The sequence below is a fragment of the Bufo gargarizans genome, chromosome 2, assembly GCF_014858855.1.
Source record: "Bufo gargarizans isolate SCDJY-AF-19 chromosome 2, ASM1485885v1, whole genome shotgun sequence".
Lineage (NCBI taxonomy): Eukaryota > Metazoa > Chordata > Amphibia > Anura > Bufonidae > Bufo > Bufo gargarizans.
The window spans coordinates 642669789-642694516 of NC_058081.1; the positions used below are offsets into that span (position 1 = coordinate 642669789).

At 45.4% G+C, this 24728-nt stretch overlaps 1 protein-coding gene across 4 annotated transcripts in view; it reads right to left on the reverse strand.

Annotated features, from left to right (window-relative positions):
* The window catches only part of LOC122928882 (kazrin-like), a 174829-nt gene that overhangs the window by 26413 nt on the left and 123688 nt on the right, over window positions 1–24728 (reverse strand). The window lies entirely within an intron of this gene.

The window sequence follows — 24728 nt, forward strand, 5'->3', positions numbered from 1 at the left end:
TGAATATGGCTGCTGCAATATTAGTTATGAACGGCAAGTCTACCTTGTGCTACATCTCTGGCTCCCATGTCAATGAAAAGATAAGTTGGTTGACTACCAGTATGGCTGCCATCCCACCTTCACCTCTGTCTAAACTGCTGCAGAAGAAATCGAAGGTGACACGTGAAAGAAACACTTTGGGACTAATTTGACAAAAATGTCCTGTTCATCTATAAATAAGCCACATCTTCAAAGCACTGCCCAACAGCCCTTAAATAGTGAGTAGTGCACATGAATGGTACCAAAAAGAGGGACAGTTATATTAAATGCATGGAACAAAAACAAATTTTACAAGACCCCAGCCAACGTCCATGACCATTCACCACCATCAAGCTGTAGAACATCTCAGGCTAGGTGACCACCCATGCTACATATTCCTAACCTACTCATCCAGGTTCCGCTTTTCTCATCCTCCACAATCTGCTTTTATGACCCGGTCAAAACTCATCTGCTCACTGCCTGTCCTTCAGCTTTTGCTGTAGTTGATAAGGAACGTTACATGGCGACCATCCAAATGAATAACCATGCATGATGTGCCCTGTCCAACAGAACAGGAGATATTTTTACAAAGCAACTCAGAATTCTGGTTCACAGAAGATGTATTAAGCAGCCCCCCCCCCCAATGAGGTCCTTAAGTCATAGTACTATGGACAGAAGTTGACTTTATGAGACAACCTCTTTAATGAAAAGTATTTTTATGGTTGGTTTACAAAGTTATCGGTACACCCAGATTAAAAGGTCATCACTGCTTACCGAGAAGGAACATTCCTGTGGGGACAAGGATTTGGCATCTAAACAACAACAGGAATGGCTTAGAGGCAAGTAATTAGTGCTGGGAATTTTACATGCATACGCAGAGAGTTTTACATATAACCTGTTGCCACCTGTACGTGGGACAACAAGAGCCATCCAAATGGCACAAGAGGCCAGAATGTGCTGAAAGGTTCTCTCTGTGCCCATTTTAGGAGAATCGCTCCATTGTATACGGATGTAGTAAAGCCTTCATTCACAATGGCCTAGAGCAGAACAGCTGTACAGATATGTTTGCTTCTAAATCCATTTTACTGAGAATTGCAGGGAAAACGTTATTTCTGATATATTGAAAATGCAACATTTTACCAATGTGAGGCTACTTTCACACTGGCGTTTTGGCTTTCCGTTCAGGGCTCTCACAAGCGGTCCAAAACGGATCAGTTTTTCTCTAATGCATTCTGAATGGAAAAGGATCCGCTCAGAATGCATCAGTTTGCCTCCGATCAGTCACCATTCCGACTTGGAGGCGGACACCAAAGCGCTGCCTGCAGCGTTTTTATGTCCGCCATGTGGTGCGGAGCAAGACGGATGCATCCTGGCACACAATGCAAGTCAATGGGGACGGATCCGTTTTCTCTGACAATCTGGCACAACAGAAAACGGATCCGTCTCCCATTGACTTTCAATGGAGTTCATGACGGCTCCGTCTTGGCTATGTTACAGATAATACAAACGGATCTGTTCATGACGGATGCATGCGGTTGTATTATTGTAACACATCAGTTTTTGCAGATCCATGACGGATCCGCCCAAAACGCGAGTGTGAAAATAGCCTGAGATGAATGTATTTTCCCAAAAAACAAGACTACTAAATAATTTGTATCAGTCTACTAGTCCTAGACTACTTTCACACTTGCGCGGAACTGCCTACCGGATCCGGCAATCTGCATGCAAACAGACAGCATTTGTAGATGGATCAGTCTTACAAATGCATTGCAAGAACGGATCCGTCTCTCCGGTACATTTCAACTGATCCAGAATTTTGGACGGAGATAATATCGCAGCATGCTGCAGTATTTCCTCCGTCCAAAACGCCGTTCAGTGACTGAACTGAAGACATCCTTATGCATCCTGAATGGATTTCTCTCAATTCAGAATGCATGGGAATAAAACTGATCAGTTCTTTTCCGGTATAGAGCCCCTATGAACTCAGTGCCGGAAAAGAAAAAAATTATAGTGTGAAAGTACCCTAAGGCCTCATGCACACGACCGTGCCGTTTTTTAGCGGTCCGCAAAAAACGGATGCCGCCCTTGTGCCTTCCGCAATTTGCGGAACGAAATAGGAGGCTTATTATAGAAATGCCTATTCTTGTCGACAAAATGGTCAAGAATAGGACGCCTCATCATTTTTGCGGGGCCATGGAATGGTGCAACGGATGCGGAGAGCACACAGAGTGCTGTCCGCATCTTTTGTGGACCCATTGAAATGAATAGTTCCGTATACGGAAACAAAATATAATATGGTTCCATTTACGGGCCGTTTTTTGCATTCCGTATACAGAACCATTCATTTCAATGCTTCCGGGAAAAAAAAAAAAAAAAAAACAGAACGTACTCCGTATGCATTCAGTTTCCGTATTTCCGTTCCATTGAAAGATAGAACACGTCCTATTATTGCCCGCAATCACGTTCCGTGGCTCTATTCAAGTCAATGGGTCCGCAAAAAAAATGGAACACATACGGAAATGCATTCGTATGTCTTCCTTATCCGTCTATTGAAACCATCTATTGAAAATGTTATGCCCAGCCCAATTCTTTTCTATGTAATTACTGTATACTGTATATGACCTACGGAAAAACAGAACAGAAAAACTGAACAGAAACGGAAACAAAAAATGGAATGGATCCATGAAAAACGGACCGCAAAACACTGAAAAAGCCATACGGTCATGTGAAAAAGGCCTAAGGATGAGAGGCTGCAAAACTAAATGGATTTTAATCACCATTAATAAAGGCATATCCTTAAGGTTCCTTTTTGGAGGCCGAACAGTGGCCAGATAATCGTTAACGGGTGTTCGTAGGAATTCTCGTTAGTGATTATGTGCCGCCGATTACCTGATGAACGAGCAGAGATTGTCGGGAAGGAACACTTACTTCCAGGACAACCTTCTGCTTGATTGAACATTGTATAGTGGCCTTTAGGGCTGACTGACTGGACCCGCACTAGTCTGCAACTACATCTGACGAGAATGGAACTGTAAGGCACCCCCATGTACTTGAATGGAGCAGTTTCTTCCACAGCATGTGGACGGGACAGCCACCTTGCAAGGGAATAGCTGGAAGAGCTTCTGCACCTTCATTCAGGTGACTGGCAGATGTCCTAGAAGTCAGATCTCTCCCCCAGTTATAAAGCCATAGCATAGCCTAAGGATAGGGGATAACTATTCGAAGGATGGGGTTCTTCTGTTGTGACCTTACTGACCATAACAATGGGGGCCCTGCACCACATGGAGTCCCCCTGAAACCAACAAAGCAGCCGGTCGGGTCATGCGTGTAGCTGCTCCATTCATTTCTATGGGAGCTCCAGAGATAGTCAAGTCCAGCGACCCCCACCGATCTAATAGTTATCCCATATCATACGGATAAGGGATAAGTTAAAAATAACCCCTTTCAAGATTAAGGCTCATTTAGGGTACATTCACACGACCATGTGTAATCCTTTCTGTTTTGCGGTCCGCAAATAACTGAACCGTGTGTCCACATTTTGCGGACAAATGACTTCAGTTTGTGTTCCATATGTATTCTGTTTTTTACGCTCCGCAAAAAATGGAAGGAAAAAGATAGAGAAAAAAATTATTTAGGCCTTCAAAAATACGGAAACTGATCCGCAAAAAAAAAACGGATGACATATGGAAACCATTCCGTATGTCATCCGCAATTTGCGGATCCATTGACTTGAATGGGGCTGCGGACCGATCTGTGCAGACAATAGTAGGACAAGCTTCATATTTTTGCGGACTAGAAATGCGGAAACACGGATGCTGACAACATACTGAATGTTGTCCGCACATTTTATTCACCCATAGAAATGAATGGATCCGCATCTATTCCGCAAAATGCGGAACGGATGCGGATAAAATTATACGGCGTGTGAATGTACCCTTAGGCCTCATGCACACGACCGTTGTGTGCATCCGTGGCCGTTGTGCCGTTTTCCTTTATTTTTTCGCGGACCCATTGACTTTCAATGGGTCCGTGGAAAAATCGGAAAATGCACCGTTTTGCTGTCGAGACCGTGATCCGTGTATCCTGTCCGTCAAAAAAATATGACCTGTCCTTTTTTTGACGGACAACGGTTCACGGACCCATTCAAGTCAATGGGTCCGTGAAAGAACACGGATGCACACAAGATTGGCATCCATGGCCGTAGGTTACTTTCATACAGACGGATCCGAAGATCCGTCTGCATAAAAGCTTTTTCAGAGGCGAGTTTTCACTTTGTGAAAACTCAGATCCGACAGTATATTCTAACACAGAGGCGTTCCCATAGTAATGGGGACGCTTCAGGTTAGAATATACTAAAATAACTGTGTACATGACTGCCCCCCCCCTGTAGTTAACACATTGGTGGCCAGTGCGTGCCGGCCCCCCCCCCCCTCCCTCCCCTGTAGCTAACTCGTTGGTAGCCAGTGGGCCCCCCTCCTCCCTCCCCTGTAGTTAACTCGATGGTAGAAAGTGGGCCCCTCCCTCCCCTGTAGTTAACTCGTTGGTGGCCAGCCCCCCCCTCCCTTGTAGTTAACTCATTGGTGGCCAGTAGGCCCTCTCCCCTCCTTCCCCCTCCTAATTAAAATCTCCCCCCCTATCATTGGTGGCAGTGGAGAGTACCGATCGGAGTCCCAGTTTAATCGCTGGGGCTCCGATCGGTAACCATGGCAACCGGGACGCTACTGCAGTCCCGGTTGCCATGGTTACTTAGCAATTTGTAGAAGCATCATTCTTACCTGCGAGCTGCGATGTCTGTGTCCGGCCGGGAGCTCCTCCTACTGGTAAGTGACAGGTCTGTGCGGTGCATTGCCTAATGATCTGTCACTTACCAGTAGGAGGAGCTCCCGGCCGGACACAGACATCGCAGCTCGCAGGTAAGTATGATGCTTCTACAAATTGCTAAGTAACCATGGCAACCGGGACTGCAGTAGCGTCCCGGTTGCCATGGTTACCGATCGGAGCCCCAGCGATTAAACTGGGACTCCGGTCGGTACTCTCCACTGCCACCAATGATAGGGGGGGAGATTTTAATTAGGAGGGGGAGGGAGGGGAGTTAACCACTGAGTTAACTACAGGGGAGGGAGGGGGGGCCCACTGGCCACCAATGAGTTAACTACAGGGGGGGAGGGGGGCGGCCACACTGGCCACCAATGAGTTAAAAAAAGGGGGGCGGGGTCTGCCCCCTGCTGCCTGGCAGCACCTGCCAGTCAGCAGGGGGCAGTCATGTACACAGTTTTTTTTGTATATTCTAACCTGAAGCGTCCCCATCACCATGGGAACGCCTCTGTGTTAGAATATACTGTCGGATCTGAGTTTCACAATGTAACTCATATCCAACAGTATATTCTAACAGGCGTTCCCATGGTGATGGGGACGCTTTAAAGTTAAAATATACCATCGGATTGGAGAAAACTCCGATCCGATGGTATAAAGGGACTCCTGACTTTACATTAAAAGTCAATGGGGGGCGGATCCGTTTGCAATTGCATCATATTGTGTCAACGTCAAACGGATCCGTCCCCATTGACTTGCATTGTAATTCAGGACGGATCCGTTTGGCTCCGCACGGCCAGGCGGACACCAAAACGACTTTTTTTTCCATGTCCGTGGATCCTCCAAAAATCAAGGAAGACCCACGGACGAAAAAACGGTCACGGACCTACGGACCCCGTTTTTGCGGACCGTGAAAAAATACTGTCGTGTGCATGAGGCCTTACACAAAATTTTTTTATTCATTGCTGGCTTGCAAAATTGCCATCTGATGCCATTGGTACAGTCAAGGGCTGATTTACGTATAGGCTTCTAGGCCTCTGCCTATAGGGGAAAGGCACCCATTTTAAATTGAAATATGACTATACTAAAGTTATATGCTGTGGGAGTGTGAGGAGGATACCTCACAACAGAGAAGGAAAAGATGAGGAGGGCACCAGTTTTCTGTGTTATCCTGTAAGAACTTAGAAAATGTTAGAGCCATACATACCTTATTGTCTACATTCACCTTTGCAAACAATTTATTTTTCTTAATGCATATGCAATGATAAAACTGAGAAAAGCTCCAGGCGCATACGTGAAGTGTATCCCTTTGGGCTCCAGTGGGTGGTAAGTGTCTGAATACCTTTACTTTAACTGTACAAATGGCCAGCCTATAAAAAACAATTTTCTACAGTATACATTTTTACAATAAAACTTAAAGGGGTTGTCTGGGTTCACAGCTGAATCCGGACATATCCCTATCTTCACCCCTCCGGCTCCCATGCTCCCCTTTGCCCTGTGCTAAATCGCGTAGGGAAAAGGCATTTTTAGGAGAACCGGTGATGTACCGGGCTCTACATAGGGACTGCTAGGTGGAGGCTTCAGCCCAGCAGTGAGCCTGGTGATGTCACCGCCACTAATGGGCGGGCTTTAGCACTGCCCTAGCCTGTAAAACAGCTAGGGCAGAGCTAAAGCTTTTTTCCAGGGCCACTTTAAAGGTCCCAGTCCGCATCTCTTGTAAACGGTAGACAGTGAGGCAAATGGGGATGGGGAAGAGAATGGAATGGGAGACGCAGTTGCATGTGTGTTGCATGCTGTGAGAGAGGAGTAGGAGCAGAAGAGAGATCTAATTTATTTAGTAATGATGGGTACACTTTAAAAGGGTAAGTTAACATTTCCTTTCTCTGAAGAAAATTTTCATGGAAAGGCCCCCGCCCCCAGAAAAAAAAAAAAAAAAAAAAAGTTACCTATCTTGTTTTGATGTACTTCTGAATTATAAACTAACGCATTTTAAATATTCTTTTCAGGTCCCCTTGAATGACATTATGTTGGACAGACATTGCCGGTCTGATTGCAACTGACCTATGAGTCTCAAAGCCAATTCTAAAGTGACCAACTACAGAGTCAGCACACGAGGCCTCTATGGCGAGAGTCTCCTGTGTACATTGTCATATCATTAGTGTTTCAAAGGGCTTTCCTGAATTTAAACAACTTTAATTAGTTTGTGGATTTGCTTCAGCAACTTTTATTAAAAACCTTGCTTTTATATTCCTTCCAGATTCTCCTGCTCTGCTGTGTATTCATAGCAGCAGACAGAAATGTTCTTTTTTTTTTTGCCCGGGGAGATGACACCAAGCTGCTCTCTGGATATTCTGCTATCCATTATACAGAGCGCAGAGAAGCTCATTCGTGTCCCAGGGCCACAACATTAACATGGCTGGCTGATGAATTGAATGCATTAGTGGAAAAGCAGAAGCCAGTTAGCAACCCAATACATTAAAGGTGACAAATAACTGTCCTATAGGCAACCACAGCTTCAACATGGACAGATGCTCCCAAAAATAGCAGAAAAATCACATGGCGGTCACATGCAATTTTTCTGGTGAACAATTTTTGTAAAGTGGTATTTCTTCTACAACATAAACCAATATGGGTGAGGCAGGGTTAAACAGGAAGATCCGCTTTCCTTGGACAACCACACTTTGTCTGCTCCTGTAGTCCCCCATTTAAAGGGCCTCTGTCGGTAGGTTTGTACCTATGACACTGGCTGACCTGTTACATGTGCGATTGGCAGCTGAAGGCATCTGTGCTGGTTCCATGTTCATGTGTGTCCATATAGCGGAGATACTGACGTTTTAATATATGCAAATGAGCCTCTAGGGGCAACGAGGGCGTTGCCATTACACCTAGAGGCTCTTTCTGCAAAAGTCATGCCCTCTGCACTTTAATTGACAGGGCCAGGCAGTGATCACGTTTTCAATGCCTGGCCCTGTCCGTCCAGGTGCAGAGTGGGCGGCGGTTGCAGAGAGAGCAAAAGTCTAAGTGCAATGGCAACGCCCTCGTTGCTCCTAGAGGCTCATTTGCATATATTAAAACTTCATTTTCCTCTGCAATGTGGGCACATATGAAAATGGGACCAACACAGCTGCCAAGGGCACATGTAACAGGTCAGTCAGTTCCATAGGCACAAATCTGCTGACAGATGCCTTTTAAGGCGGTCCAGTTCATGGACAATCCTGCCAAAATTGAGAATCTTCCTGCCATTTTATTCAGATTAAAAAAAAACAAACAAAAAAAAAAAAAAACACTTGGTAAGAGACGGGAGGAATCCAGCCAAGACTCGTTTTACCTACACAAGTACTGGTAAAGTCATGAATTGTACATTCTGACTCAGACTGGTTGCTAGGGAAGTACTGCATGACAACCCCATAAAGGGCTGTTGTCTTATCCATAGCAACCACTCTCTTTGGATGCAATTCACTCAGTGCGAAGAGTCCTTACTGTAGACAGACAACTAGCAAACAGGCCCTACAATTTGCTTAATTTCCTACGAGCAGTGGAAGTCTTCCAGTGAGGGTGCATGGTATCGGACAAATCTGACAACGTTCGATTCCAAGCAGCGGTTTAGAAGTCATGGTGACTTGCTCTTCTGTCTAATGCCTCTAGGTTGGGACCGGCGTGGCGGAATTCTGCACCAAGCCTTGAACATGTTTTTATTTTAAAAGGAATAAAAAAAGGCCAAGTTACAAGAAACATCATGAAAAAACCCTGTAATCTGTTCTAACACGCTGTGCGCTCCTCAAGGCTCCTCCGAGCAATACAATGAGTTTCCTTTGTTATTGCTATTGCTTATTAGGAAGTGGAGCAGCCAATCTTGTCCGCCTCTGGCTTTCATTGCAAGGCATGACAGGAGACACTCTGCTCCAGGAAAGGCATCACAGGTAAAATCCATGAAAGGTACTTTCACACTAGCGTTTATGCTGGATCCGGCAGGGTTCAGCAAAAACGCTTCCGCTACTGATAATACAGATCCGGTTGTGTTATCTTTAACATAGCCATGACCGGTCCGGCATTACCCCCATTAAAAGTCAATGGGGGGTCGAATCAGTTTTCTGTTGTGGCAGATTGTGTCACAGAAAAGTAATCCGTCCCCATTGACTTACATTGTGGGTCATGACGGATCAGTTTGGCTCGGCATCCCAGGACAGAAAGCAAACTACAACATGTTGCAGTTTGCTCTCCAGTATGGGAACGCAAATAAACGGAACGGAGTGCATTTTGGAGCATTCCGTTCTGTTCAGTTTTGTCCTCACTGACCATGAATGGGGACAAAACGGAAGTGTGTTTTTCCACTATTGAGCCCCTATGACGGAACTCAATACCAGAAAACTTAAACGCTAGTGTGAAAGTACCCCAAGTTTTATTTTTCAGTTTCCTCGCCTAGTAGTTGTACTGATAATGGCGTTATATAAAAAGGTACATTTAGAGTTCATGCGGTTTTATAGCGGATGTTATAGGGGTATCCTATGTATAGCTTATACACAGACAGCCACTAATGTATGTTGGGTTGGGGACTGACCTGCTGGCGTTGCTTCCCCTTTATTTTTTGCACCGGCATAGTGGCTCTTCTCTACGGACTATGCCTGGTATTGCAGCACATCTCAATCAAGTGAATAGGACAAGCGGGCCCAGCCGTCTGTACAGGTGAACACTGAAGGAGAGGCGTCGTTGGCAAGAGTGCTATGGACTCTTTTTTGTGCCGAATGGTGGGGGTTCCAGAATTCAGACCCCAACCAATTGCATGCGTGAGCAATTTTTGTCCCGAATCTCATGTGCACAGGAAAAGCAACTGTTAAGTATCATATGGTGAAAGATGCCATGAGATAAGCAGTCGCTGGGGGGTTTGCCAGCAGTTTCTTCCTCTCCCTATTGCAGTAAACCTTGCTCTCTCGGCATGCAGGTTTATGGGGGAGTTGGGTTAGCTAAGGCCTTGTTCACATCTCTAGCAGAGAACAGCCTGCCTGATTTCGCCAGATCTGGCATTCCCGAATTCTCAAGTTCACCGCCAGATCCCAAACGTTGCATGAAACGTTTATATGTATGGCCCACATCTGGACTTTGTGCCGGATCAGGCAGCCGTTTCTGCTCGATGGAGATGTGAACGAGGCCTAAAAGGTAAATTTCATCAGAATCTAGCTGGTAAGGTCAGATGGGGTCGTTTCCTGCCACTGGGGCCCTTTATTGTGCCAGTGTTTCTTTATTGGCCGCCATGTCGTACTATCGTTTAACCTACAGTGGCCACGGCAGGAGAAAAAGATTGGGGTCGATTGCAAGGCCAGCTTCATTACTGTCATGGCGAGACAACTCCTTCAATGTTTTATTTATAAAAACTGGAAAACCCTTTATGTTTCTTTATTTATCCATACAAGTTTATGCTGCAGGATTATCCCATTTGTGCGATTTCGATGCTGAACTGGATATTCATGGGCAGACGACAGAAATTAGAATACTTTCAAGTGTCCTATACAAGTGGCGATCAAAATTAGAGAACAATTAATGAACATTTGATTTTTTTCAGAAATAATGTAATCTACATTAATCATCATTTGAAGGATTTTTTTTTTTAAGGGGCACACTATGCCATTTGAACAGGGTTTTCCAAAATAAGCAAAGTACAGATGTAGCAGGGTTAGGCTACTTTCACACTAGCGTTCGGGTTTCCGTTCGTGAGCTCCGTTTGAAGGAGCTCACGAGCGGACCCGAACGCAGCCGTCCAGCCCTGATGCAGTCTGAATGGAGGCGGATCCGCTCAGACTGCATCAGTCTGGCGGCGTTCAGCCTCCGCTCCGCTCGCCTCCGCACGGACAGGCGGACAGCTGAACGCTGCTTGCAGCGTTCGGGTGTCCGCCTGGCCGTTCGGAGGCGTGCGGATCCGTGCGGATCCGTCCAGACTTTCAATGTAAGTCAATGGGGACGGATCCGTTTGAAGATGCCACAATGTGGCTCAATCTTCAAGCGGATCCGTCCCCCATTGACTTTACATTGAAAGTCTGAACGGATCCGCGCAGGCTACTTTCGCACTTGCGCACTTGCGAATTTTTTTAAAGTTATTAATGCAGACGGATCCGTACTGAACGGAGCCTCCGTCTGCATTAATATGAGCGGATCCGTTCAGAACGGATCCGCCCGAACGCTAGTGTGAAAGTAGCCTTAGCACTCAAACTCTTAACTCAAATTTCTTAAATCATCGCGTTATCTTGAAACAAAAGCCATTGAAAAGCAATTGAAGGTGTTTGCTTAGTTTAGATAACACATCTCAGAAAGAATGAGTGTTAACTCTACTACATCGGGTAGGCAACCTTCGGCACTCCAGCTGTTGTGAAACTACAACTCCCAGCATGCATACTTACTCTGCTATTCTAAGAACTCACATAGAAATGAATGGAGCATGCTGGGAATTGTAGTTTCACAACAGCTGGAGTGCCGAAGGTTGCTGATCCCTGCTCTACTACATCGGGTATATCAACATAAAACCTTTATACAGAGAGAAATTCTAACTACATTTTCTGAAGGTTACACCAGTCACCAATCAGTAGAAATGCACAGGCCCTTGCTTTGAATGACTTCAGGTCATCTGCGGCTACAGGACATCACTAGTCTCACACTGCTCTTGTGCGATTTTGGTGGACTCTTCTTCCAGTATCGTCAACAGTTCTGTGACTGTTGTGGGTTTCTTGACCAAGGATTTTCCAGAGGTTTTCTATTGGGTTTTAGATCAGGACTCTGGGCCGGCAATTTCATGGTTTCAATGTTTTCAGTTTCAAGGAATTGCTTTACCCGTTTCGCTGTGTGACAGGGGGCATTGTCCTGCATGAAAATTGCTGGCTGATTGAGTGATGAACGCAAGGAAGGAACCATGTGTGGTTGAAGAAGGTTCTGATACACACTTGCATTCACTCTGCCATGTAGCTGTATGAGAGGTCCAACTCCTGCTGCAGAAAACATTCCCCAAACCTTGACACCTCCTCCTCCACCTTTCACTGACTTCTTTACACACTTTGGGTTCCGTCTTTCCCTAGTTAGGCTACTTTCACACTAGCGTTCGGGGCTCCGCTTGCGAGTTCCGTTTGAAGGCTCTCACAAGCGGCCCCGAACGGATCCGTCCAGCCCTAATGCATTCTGAGTGGATGCGGATCCGCTCAGAATGCACCAGTATGGCTCCGCTTGGCTTGCGCTCAGCAGGCGGACACCTGAACGCTGCTTGCAGCGTTCGGGTGTCCGCCTGGCCGTGCGGAGGCAAACGGATCTGTCCAGAGTTACAATGTAAGTCAATGGGGGCGGATTCGTTTGAAGGTGACACAATATGGTGCAATTTTCAAACGGATCCGTCCCCCATTGACTTTCAATGTAAAGTCTGGACGGATCCGTCTGAATACAAAATACACAGACTTTTTTCTGAAATATAATGCAAACGGTTCCGTTCTGAAAGGATACCATCGTTTGCATTATAGGAGTGGATCCGTCTGTACAGATACCAGACGGATCCGCTCTGAACGCAAGTGTGAAAGTAGCCTTAGTGAAAACTGGAAAGTTAGGCTGCCAGTTATATAGGGTTTGTCAGATCACCAGTTGCCAGATTAACACCAATAACCTGCAGGTATCTGAAAGTGTTCTTTAATTTTGATCAGTGTTCTTTTTCAATCACATTTACATTTTTATTCTGTGCTTTAAAAGAAATACAATTTATGAAATATTATTAAAATACTGCTATTTTACTCATGTTCGGATATATTCACATAGGACTACACTAGGACCTTGACATTTCGGAAATTGTGTGTTGTTCTCTAATTTTGATCGCCACTGTATAAAGTAAGCCTTGATTAAAAATAAAGGGTTTCATGCGGGAAAGTAAAACTGTCAGCTGTTTATTGCCTATTAATTCACTCTCGAGTGTTTATGCTCTTGAAACTGACAAGAGTAGACGACGAGCTGATTATAAATGGCTAAGGTGTACAAAGCCGGTTAGGTAATATCGCTAATGTCATTTACCAATTAAGAGCTTTTAGAGTAGTAGAAGGGATAGAACAGCCTGATTTTGGCTGGGATTCATCAGCTAATAGACTACCCCCAGAGAATAACAATAGAAAAAGGGATTGCATCTTAAAGGGCCCAGGTGCAGAATGGAAAGCACTTCTGAGCATTGTTGTACTGACTGATACACTGGAGGGGATTTACTATAAGAAATGTATACAGGCCAATGATCGGGGCAATTATCGGGAAGGAATGTGCAAAGGAATGCACCCAACGGTATGCTCCCGATACTTGCCTGCTGTGTCGGGCTGTGTAAAAGGGCCTTAACGGGTGCTCCAGATTTTTATCATTTAAAGCAGCCATGCTCAACCTGCGGCTCTCCAGCTGTTGTAAAACTGCAACTCCCACCATGCCCTGCTGTAGGCTGTCCGGGCATGCTGGGAGTCATAGTTTTGCAACAGCTCGAGGGCCGCAGTTTGGGCATCTCTAATTTAAAGGGGGTTGTCCCACAAAGAGCACTTATCACCTATCCACAGAATTAAAGGGGTTATCCAAAGCCTGAAATGCCCCCCCCATGTGCCCCTGCCCCTCACACACAATGGGGGAGATTTATCTCAACAGATGTAAAGGAAAACTGGTTTAGCTGCCCATAGCAACCAATCAGATTCCACCTTTCATTTTCCAAAGAATCTGATTGGTTGCTATGGGCAACTAAGCCAGTTTACCTTTACACCAGGTTTGATAAATTTCCCCCATTGTACTTACCCTCGCTCCCCGGCATCTGCGCGCCGGGGAGATGCAGTGGCAGCCGTGCGGGCTTCATAAGCGACGCAGATGCCAGGGAGTGAGGTAAGTACATTGTGTGAGGGGCACGGGCATACAGGGGGGCATTCCAGGGGTTCGATAACCTCTTAAGGTTCTGAACCTCCATACCGCTTCATTTCACAACTACGGTAAGGGGGGGTTTAAATGGGGTGGTGGTCGAGCACATTCCGACCACTCCATTCATAGTTTATGGGACTGAGGAGACAGCTGAACTCTTGCACCAGGGCCCATGAGCCTTTAGCTACACCCCTGACTCCTGCCCCCTTCAGACATTTATGGCATATGCACCTCAGAAACCCCCATTTATTGTAAGAACATGCTCAACAGTACCACAATGGAGTTTTCCAAGCATTTGCTCTAAACCTGAAATTAATTTCCATCAATATTCATTGTTTCCTTTGGTTCCACAAAAACCTGAATCAGATCCATGCTTCTCATTGCGACTATAAATCAGTACATTTCGCCTATAATGGATTTTTCATCCATTCAGACATTTTAAATGCCATTATACTTACAGGCAGGGATAATGCAGGAGACACAATGAGACCTACCGTAATTGTCAGTCTTACATAATGGCAGGTGTTCGGCATATTTCATGCGGCATTCGATACAAAGGAGCACTTCTTCCTCAAGTCGTTAGGTATTTATTGTCACAATAGTGTTTATCGCCCCCTGTAGAGGTAAACTGCGCTTGGCACACAATGGAGACAGCGGGACGTATGGTAATTCGTTCCAGTGCAAAGTCTGGGGTTGTCACAGTTTATCCAGTTTTATACTAAAAGATGCTAATCCATACAGCAGGGGACATCATATATACTAAATATCTGTAGAATATTAACCACCATAATCCTGCTCTCTGTAAGCAAGAACATTGAACAGGTATGATGACTGATGGAAAATGACAGGAGGACATGAGTGGTCTGGTCCTTCTTTCTGACTAGAGGGAGAGTCTAGACTAGTGTCTGGGTGGGGGAGAGAGAAAAGACCATGTGCCCCTCTCCCCAGGCCCCTGCTTCAATCTTCCGACTCACAGCTCTCAGCAAGCTACTTAGCAAGAAGGAGAAAGAAAAAGTCGTGAAGATAGAAAATCTGCATGGCCAAGCGAGGAGTCAATCAGCAAGGTAACCTGCTGCTACAGCTATTCAGACTTTGTTGCAGTTAAGGGATTACAGTCAAGACACCCTACACAATATGATTTGGCCAGTCATTTGATAGTCATAGTCTTAGCCAGCCAGATATTTTACAGAGAGAGACTTTAGCAAGCTGGCCTATAGAGAATACCACGATCCACAAGTTTGCCAGCCTCCATACATCGCTATCTGGGGAAAATTGTACTACTACTCTTCTTTGCACTCAGTAAAAAGACGTTTATTCTTCCACATCTGGCCTGGTTATTGACTTTTGCACTCTACATGCTCTGCCTTGCACCCATTTAAACACCTACCCTTATGGGCGCCCCAGCTGCAATTAGGCAGGAGCCCTAGAATGTACACCAAAGAAAGAAAGGGTGCCACCTCCTTATGTTGCACAGCCCTAGGGAGCAACGGCCTGAGGGAGACCATTGCAAAACATGATATCGTTAGAACCACTATCACTCTCATCCTCTGTTCTAGCTCCTCATGGCCCCGATGCAATTGAATCTAGGGTATACTCTTACATGGTCCGACGCTGTCCAATCCATGCTGAAGCTATCAGAACGCTCACTGGAAATTAAGAAATTAACTATCACAGACACATCAGAAGCAAAGAGGTCCTCTTTAATCGCGTCCAAGAAGTTTCTCAGTGTCTTTTGGATTGTACATAACAGGCCGAGGGAAACAGGTTGGATGCCTTAAAAAATGTGGAAATCACCAATCGATCTGTCAATAAGTAGAAATATGTATAAGCCTTTATGCAGGGGTGGGATTCAAATTTTTAACAACAGGTTCCCTACTCAGCGGTGGATACGCAGCGCGTCACGAGTCATGACACATATATACATACACCATATATATGCAACACAGTCACGACATATTTACATACACCATATATACACTACACACAAATACACTATATATACACTACACACATACCACTCAACTTTTAAAAAGCCTTAGGCCCCCTCTTTGTTATTACTGTAATGGCCCCCTCTTTATTATTATTATTATAATGGCCCACTCTTTGTTATTACTGTAATGGCCCACTCTATTATTAATATAATGACCCCCTCTTTATTATTAATATAATGGCCCCCTCTTTATTATTAATATAATGGCCCCCTCTTTATTATTAATATAATGGCCCCCTCTTTATTATTAATATAATGGCCCCCTCTTTATTATTAATATAATGGCCCCCTCTTTATTATTAATATAATGGCCCCCTCTTTATTATTAATATAATGGCCCCCTCTTTATTATTAATATAATGGCCCCCTCTTTATTATTAATATAATGGCCCCCTCTTTATTATTAATATAATGGCCCCCTCTTTATTATTAATATAATGGCCCCCTCTTTATTATTAATATAATGGCCCCCTCTTTATTATTAATATAATGGCCCCCTCTTTATTATTAATATAATGGCCCCCTCTTTATTATTAATATAATGGCCCCCTCTTTATTATTAATATAATGGCCCCCTCTTTATTATTAATATAATGGCCCCCTCTTTATTATTAATATAATGGCCCCCTCTTTATTATTAATATAATGGCCCCCTCTTTATTATTAATATAATGGCCCCCTCTTTATTATTAATATAATGGCCCCCTCTTTATTATTAATATAATGGCCCCCTCTTTGTTATTACTGTAATGGCCCCCTCTTTGTTATTACTGTAATGGCCCCCTCTTTGTTATTACTGTAATGGCCCCCTCTTTGTTATTAATATAATGGCCCCCTCTTTGTTATTACTGTAATGGCCCACTCTTTATTATTAATATAATGACCCCCTCTTTTTTATTAATATAATGGCCCCCTCTTTTTTATTAATATAATGGCCCCCTCTTTATTATTAATATAATGGCCCCCTCTTTTTTATTACTGTAATGGCCCCCTCTTTTTTATTACTGTAATGGCCCACTCTTTGTTATTAATATAATGACCCCCTCTTTTTTATTAATATAATGGCCCCCTCTTTATTATTAATATAATGGCCCCCTCTTTATTATTAATATAATGGCCCCCTCTTTATTATTAATATAATGACCCCCTCTTTATTATTAATATAATGACCCCCTCTTTTTTATTAATATAATGGCCCCCTCTTTATTATTACTGTAACGGCCCCCTCTTTATTATTACTGTAACGGCCCCCTCTTTGTTATTACTGTAACGGCCCCCTCTTTGTTATTACTGTAACGGCCCCCTCTTTGTTATTACTGTAACGGCCCCCTCTTTGTTATTACTGTAACGGCCCCCTCTATTATTATTATAATGGCCCCCTCTTTATTATTAATATAATGGCCCCCTCTGTTATTACTGTAACGGCCCCCTCTTTGTTATTACTGTAACGGCCCCCTCTTTATTATAATGACCCCCTCTTTTTTATTAATATAATGACCCCCTCTTTTTTATTAATATAATGGCCCCCTCTTTATTATTACTGTAACGGCCCCCTCTTTGTTATTACTGTAACGGCCCCCTCTGTTATTACTGTAACGGCCCCCTCTTTGTTATTACTGTAACGGCCCCCTCTATTATTATTATAATGGCCCCCTCTTTATTATTATTATAATGGCCCCCTCTTTATTATTAATATAATGGCCCCCTCTTTATTATTAATATAATGGCCCCCTCTTTATTATTAATATAATGGCCCCCTCTTTATTATTAATATAATGGCCCCCTCTTTATTATTACTGTAACGGCCCCCTCTTTGTTATTACTGTAACGGCCCCCTCTGTTATTACTGTAACGGCCCCCTCTTTGTTATTACTGTAACGGCCCCCTCTTTGTTATTACTGTAACGGCCCTCTTTGTTATTACTGTAACGGCCCCCTCTATTATTATTATAATGGCCCCCTCTTTATTATTATTATAATGGCCCCCTCTTTATTATTATTATAATGGCCCCCTCTTTATTATTATTATAATGGCCCCCTCTGTTATTACTGTAACGGCCCCCTCTTTATTATAATGACCCCCTCTTTTTTATTAATATAATGGCCCCCTCTTTATTATTAATATAATGGCCCCCTCTTTATTATTAATATAATGGCCCCCTCTGTTATTACTGTAACGGCCCCCTCTTTATTATAATGACCCCCTCTTTTTTATTAATATAATGGCCCCCTCTTTATTATTAATATAATGGCCCCCTCTTTATTATTAATATAATGGCCCCCTCTTTATTATTAATATAATGGCCCCCTCTTTATTATTAATATAATGGCCCCCTCTTTATTATTAATATAATGGCCCCCTCTTTATTATTAATATAATGGCCCCCTCTTTTTTATTAATATAATGGCCCCCTCTTTATTATTAATATAATGGCCCCCTCTTTATTATTAATATAATGGCCCCCTCTTTATTATTAATATAATGGCCCCCTCTTTATTATTAATATAATGGCCCCCACTTTAATAACAAAGAGGGGGCCATTACATTAATAATAAAGAGGGGGCCATTACATTAATAATAAAGAGGGGGCCATTATATTAATAATAAAGAGGGGGCCATTACATAGTGGAGTACCGCTTAAAAAAGCTGCTCTTACTCTGTGGGCAAAATAGATGTGTTTCCCTGTGTGTGGCCACCTTAAATATTGTCATCAACCCCATCCATAACTCTTGTTTGGCTAAAAGAATCTAAACATTGGGTCAGGATGAGGGGAAGGTGGAGTAGGCACCTGCTTAGGAGAAATAATTAATACTTACCTCTCTCTCCTTCACAGCTTGTGGCATCCTGGTACAGGCGGTCACCAATGCCTCGCTCACTGTGCCTTCCCGCGCCGCGTCATCGCGTCATCTCGCGAGATCCGCCGCAGGAGGTCACAGTGAGGTACGTGACTAAGTCCTGCGTCGCACCTCAACTGAAGCCGCTCCCCCGGCCCCTCCTCACTTCGCCTGCCCAGCTGCCCTGCACAGTGCGCGTCACACAGGGCCTCTCCTCTCGGCTTCCGCTCCGCCCCCACCCCTATAGCTACGCCACTGGTGCAGGCGCAGCTGCAGGATCGGGTCGGGATCCCTGCTTCTCACCGGTCCTGCGAACCGCCTGTAATTTTAACAAACGGTTCGGCAGAACCGGAGAGAACCGGCTGGATCCCATGCCTGCCTTTATGACACTGCTTACTGTAAGGACGTCTAATAAAAAGGACACCAGGCCTTTTAATCTAGTAAGGACTAGCATTTCTTCTCCATTTCCTGCAACTACACAAAACTCTTCACGCCCTGTGCAAACTTCCTCTTTCCAATACATGGATACAAGTGTCATCACTTAACGCAGTGAACAAGCGGAAGTCCAGAGCTCTTGGCAGGGAGCAAGAAAAAGTGGCATCTGCTAGACCCAGACAATCTGTGGCCCAATATAAACTCGTGTTGTCATGAGTTAGGCCTCCTGCACACAAACATGTGCGCCCCGTTGCTGTATTACAGACCGCATTTGCGGATCCGCAATACACGAGTGCCTTTCCGTGGGCATTCCGCATCACAGATGCGGACCCATTCACTTGAATGTGTCCGCAAATCCGGAGATACGGAACGGAACCCTACGGAAGCACTACGGAGTGTTTCTGTAGGGTTTCGTCCCGTACTTCCATTCTGCAAAAAGATAGAACATGTCCTATTTTTTGCGGAAAGCCCGGATCGCGTACCCATTAAAGTGAATGGGTCCGCGATCCGCTGCTCCGCGGACAGCACGTCCACGGGGCTCACACGTACGTGTGCAGGAGGCCTTACTGCCACAGGCGCCTCCCCCTAGGGCCCTCTATAACGCACGTCCCAGGTGAAGGAATGCCGAGTGGTATAGTGCGGCGCAAAATGTCTCTTTATGTGTGTCACGGTGCTCCTACCTGGATACAGCTGGACCCAAAGGCTTTGGCTTCGAAGCAATAAATAGGATGAATAATTGAGGAATTGGAAAGAAAGATTGATTCCAGACCTTGTATATAGTTGAACAGCAGCTTTACTTGAATAAACATTTATCAATCTTCAAACTCTGTCTTGGCCCCACCAGGCTTTAGCATTAAAACAGGCAGGCAAACGCAACTCCGCTACATCTGTTGCTCTCTGGCTCTGCTGTACTGACAGGCTGACTGTATGACTGCTTCTGCTTAGTCCAAATAAATAGACAAATTCAGCTCACCCAACACTCTCCGTGCACGGGACAAACCGAGGCAAGGTCTCCACGTAAAAATGTACAAGAAAAAGTTCCAGCACTGGATCAATTCTCTGTTGCGTCTTAATTTTTATTTCATGTTACATAATATCTTGTGGACATCACCTCCCACCACCACCGGTTGACATGTTTCGAACTGAAGCATTTTTAATCGTAACCTTGCGATTAAAGGGGTTGTCCAGGTTCAGAGCTGAACCTGGACATCCCTCCATTTTCACCCCAGCAGCCCCCCTGACATGAGCATCGGAGCAGTTCATGCTCCGATGCTCTCCTTTGCCCTGCGCTAAATCGCGCAGGGCAAAGGCATTTTTCTGAGTTCCGGTGACGTACCGGGGCTCTCTATGGGGCTGACAGGAACCCCGGTGACGTCACCGGCACTGATGGGCGGGATTTGGCTCTGCCCTAGCCAGTAAAACGGCTAGGGCAGAGCTAAAGCCCGCCCCTCAAAGCCGGTGACGTCACCGAACACACTGCTGGGCGGAAGTTACCGCCCGGCAGTGTGTTATTGTAAACACAAGAGCCTGTGCCCTGCGCGATCTAGCGCAGGGCACGGGAGCGCATCGGAGCATGAGATGCTCCGATGCCAGGCTCAGGAGGGCTGCCGGGGTGAAAATAAGGGTATGTCCGGGTTCAGCTCTGAACCCGGACAACCCCTTTAAGAACGCTTCAGTTCGAAACATGTCAACCGGTGGTGGTGGGAGGTGATGTCCACAAGATTTTAAGTAACATGAAATAAAAATTAAGACGCAACAGAGAATTGATTGAGTGCAGGAACTTTTTCTTATACATTTGCTTCTTCTTGTATGGTCTGTCTCTAGATTAGGCCAGGGAACTTTCCTCCTGGCTCCTGAGGCTCTAAGCTTTGGCCTCCATGCCCAGCAGAGCTGAGGGTGCTCTGGCTGGCTTGGGCACGTCCAACAGAGACATGCCCTGCACACCTTCCCATAACAGGGGGTAAGCTAGACTAACTCAAACTCTTCCCCACTCTTCCTGCAGGAAATAGGACTCGCCCACTTCTCTCCAGAGGGAGGTTAGAATAGAATGGAAGGTTCCATTCCATCTAGGATAGCTCTGCCATATTTGCTGCCATCTGCTGGTGAACCAGGCATATTACATTGGAACATAGTTGCAAACAGATTAGGAATGCACATTGTGGAGGACCTGGAATAAATGCATAAGATGACCTGAGGTTAGACCAATAAAGACAGTAGTAAGGTGAAGGAGTGGTAATACCACTCTGGGGTGTTACATTACTAAGCTAAAGCCCAGAATGTGGCAACATATTGTCCAATGATCTGACTCCCTGACTGGGACTTAAATCTGTAGTGTAATAGGTCAGGTTCAGATAGGTCTCGGACACTGCACTCAAATGCATAAAACTATAGGAAAGCTGATGACAAAAAAAATACTGTCACCAGTGTTATGATGCTGGGTTCTAACATCTCCAGCGCCTGCCAATAAGTCCTGATATTCATGAGCTCATGGCTCTCCTACCCACCTGCTGCTGATTGACAGGTTTTTTTCTCCATAATTATCAGCAGCAGGTGGGCGGGAAGAGCCAGGAGCTCATGAATATTCGGGACTTACTCAGCATGCAGTAGAGGAGTTTCAGTTTAAGATTTTGGTAAAACAACTTCATCAATTAGCATTTGCTAAGGGAATCTTTCATTAGTTAGGACACTATAAAACCGGTGGCAGAGTCCCTTTAAAGGGGCTGTCTCCCTTCAGCAAATAGCATTTATCGATGAAAGATAATACAAGCCACCTACTAATGTATTGCAATTGTCCATATTGCTTACTTTGCTGACAGGATAAATTTTTCCATCACATTATACACTGCTCGTTTCCATGGTTACTACCACCCTGCAATCCATCAGTGGTGGTCGTGCTTGCACACTATAGGAAAAAGGGCTGGCCTCTCTGGTGGCAGAGACCGTGGGAGCTCACATAGGCTAATGCTTTTGCCTAAAGTGTGAAAGAACGACCACTGCTAATGGATTGCAGGGTGGTCGTAACCATGGAAACAAATAGTGTATAATGTGATGGAATAATGAATCCAGCCAGCAAAGGAAGCAATATTGTCAATCATAATACATTAGTAAGTGCCTTGTATTAACTTCCTCTTCATAATAAATGCTATTTGCTGAAGTGAGACAGCCCTTTAAGAATTAAAGGGGTTGTCTCATCATGGGCAATGGTCTTATAGGTGTGGGTCCCACTGGGACCCACACCTATATCAAGAACGGAGCCCCACAAGTGAAGGAGGGCGCCTTCCATTCATTTTCTATGGGGCCGGCAAAAATATAGAGCTTGGCTATTTCCGTCGGCCCCATAGAAATGAATGGGAGCAGGGGCTGCGCATGCACGGTAAGCTCCCATTCACTTTAGGGGGCCGGCTTGGTGGTGGCCAGACCAGAGTCCTCCAGCCACCACCTTGCGGGGCTTCGTTCTCGATATGCCCCCATTGTCCATGATGAGAGAACCCCTTTGAGTGTTTTTTTCACCTCCTTTATACCCCTAAGCTGACTGCTGCCCCAGAAAATTCTTTCAATATAGGAAAACTGTAAAAAAAAAAGAAAAGAAAATTCTATAAAATAAATTTCACACAATGATCTGATCATGCGAGGTATGAAGAAAACAGAGATATAATCTAACCGGCAGTATTGGGATTTATTACGCTAACTTCTCTGGCTGCCTGTATTCTGCACATGTTGTACAGGAACAGAGTGAACAATGGCTGCACTGCGCTCTATACGCCTCTTTGATTAGATGTGAATAGAGGGGGCTAGTGGGGAAATCAGTGAGAAGAAAGCGCGAACAATACCACCTTTATGTCAACACTAAAGTGAACTCGGGCTTCCGATTACTGGGCAGCATGAAAAGATCCAGACCGAATCCAGAGCAGGTTTCAGGTGTTTAATCCTCACATCAGCCACATAAATATACTGGTGCAGTATACCTGCGGTATGTGCTACCATATGGCAGTGCGAAAAACTGCACAGAGGCCAAATGAAACATTCAATGACAGATCCAGCTCTGCTACATACTGGCTAGGCAAAGACAAACAGCTGTTCTTGTTCTATGTATATAAAAGCCACTTGCATGTTCTTCTCAATCAAGAAGTTCCCTCTTTAATCGCTTAATATGACCATAAACATTAGATAATTGGCCAAACCCACAGATTTAGACAGGACGGGATGGCCACTTAATGTGTATGGGAGCCTACTCTAACCCATGACAGCAGGCATCGGGAGAGATAAGGATCGAGCATGTTGGCTTTCAACCATCTGATCTTTTCATTCTTGGCGAGAAAAGTCTATGCCAGCTGTCCGGCAGCAACTTTCTCCCCTCTCTCCATGGATAACACGTGTACCCTGTGTAAGTGGGGGTGCAAGTAGAGACAGCTCTTGGCTGAACAAGTATATTACGAGTGAATGAGAGCTGCTACTGCAGGAGGATTTTGGTCCATCTGTGCAGTCCTCATTTACAGGGAGAGACAGGGAGGCAGCGCTACCTGGGCAGTCCTCATTTACAGGGAGAGACAGGGAGGCAGCGCTACCTGGGCAGTCCTCATTTACAGGGAGAGACAGGGAGGCAGCGCTACCTGGGCAGTCCTCATTTACAGGGAGAGACAGGGAGGCAGCGCTACCTGGGCAGTCCTCATTTACAGGGAGAGACAGGGAGGCAGCGCTATCTGGGCAGTCCTCATTTACAGGGAGAGACAGGGAGGCAGCGCTATCTGTGCAGTCATCATTTACAGGGAGAGACAGGGAGGCAGCGCTACCTGGGCAGTCCTCATTTACAGGGAGAGACAGGGAGTCAGCGCTATCTGGGCAGTCCTCATTTACAGGGAGAGACAGGGAGGCAGTACTATCTGGGCAGTCCTCATTTACAGGGAGAGACAGGGAGGCAGTACTATCTGTGCAGTCCTCATTTACAGGGAGAGACAGGGAGGCAGCACTATCTGGGCAGTCCTCATTTACAGGGAGAGACAGGGAGGCAGCGCTATCTGTGCAGTCCTCATTTACAGGGAGAGACAGGGAGGCAGCGCTATCTGGGCAGTCCTCATTTACAGGGAGAGACAGGGAGGCAGCGCTATCTGGGCAGTCCTCATTTACAGGGAGAGACAGGGAGGCAGCGCTATCTGGGCAGTCCTCATTTACAGGGAGAGACAGGGAGGCAGCGCTATCTGTGCAGTCCTCATTTACAGGGAGAGACGGAGGCAGCGCTACCTGGGCAGTCCTCATTTACAGGGAGAGACAGGGAGGCAGCGCTATCTGGGCAGTCATTTACAGGGAGAGACAGGGAGGCAGCGCTATCTGGGCAGTCATTTACAGGGAGAGACAGGGAGGCAGCGATATCTGGGCAGTCCTCATTTACAAGGAGAGACAGGGAGGCAGCGCTATCTGGGCAGTCCTCATTTACAGGGAGAGACAGGGAGGCAGCGCTACCTGGGCAGTCCTCATTTACAGGGAGAGACAGGGAGGCAGCGCTATCTGGGCAGTCATTTACAAGGAGAGACAGGGAGGCAACGCTATCTGGGCAGTCCTCATTTACAAGGAGAGACAGGGAGGCAACGCTATCTGGGCAGTCCTCATTTACAAGGAGAGACAGGGAGGCAGCGCTATCTGGGCAGTCCTCATTTACAGGGAGAGACAGGGAGGCAGCGCTACCTGGGCAGTCCTCATTTACAAGGAGAGACAGGGAGGCAGCGCTATCTGGGCAGTCATTTACAAGGAGA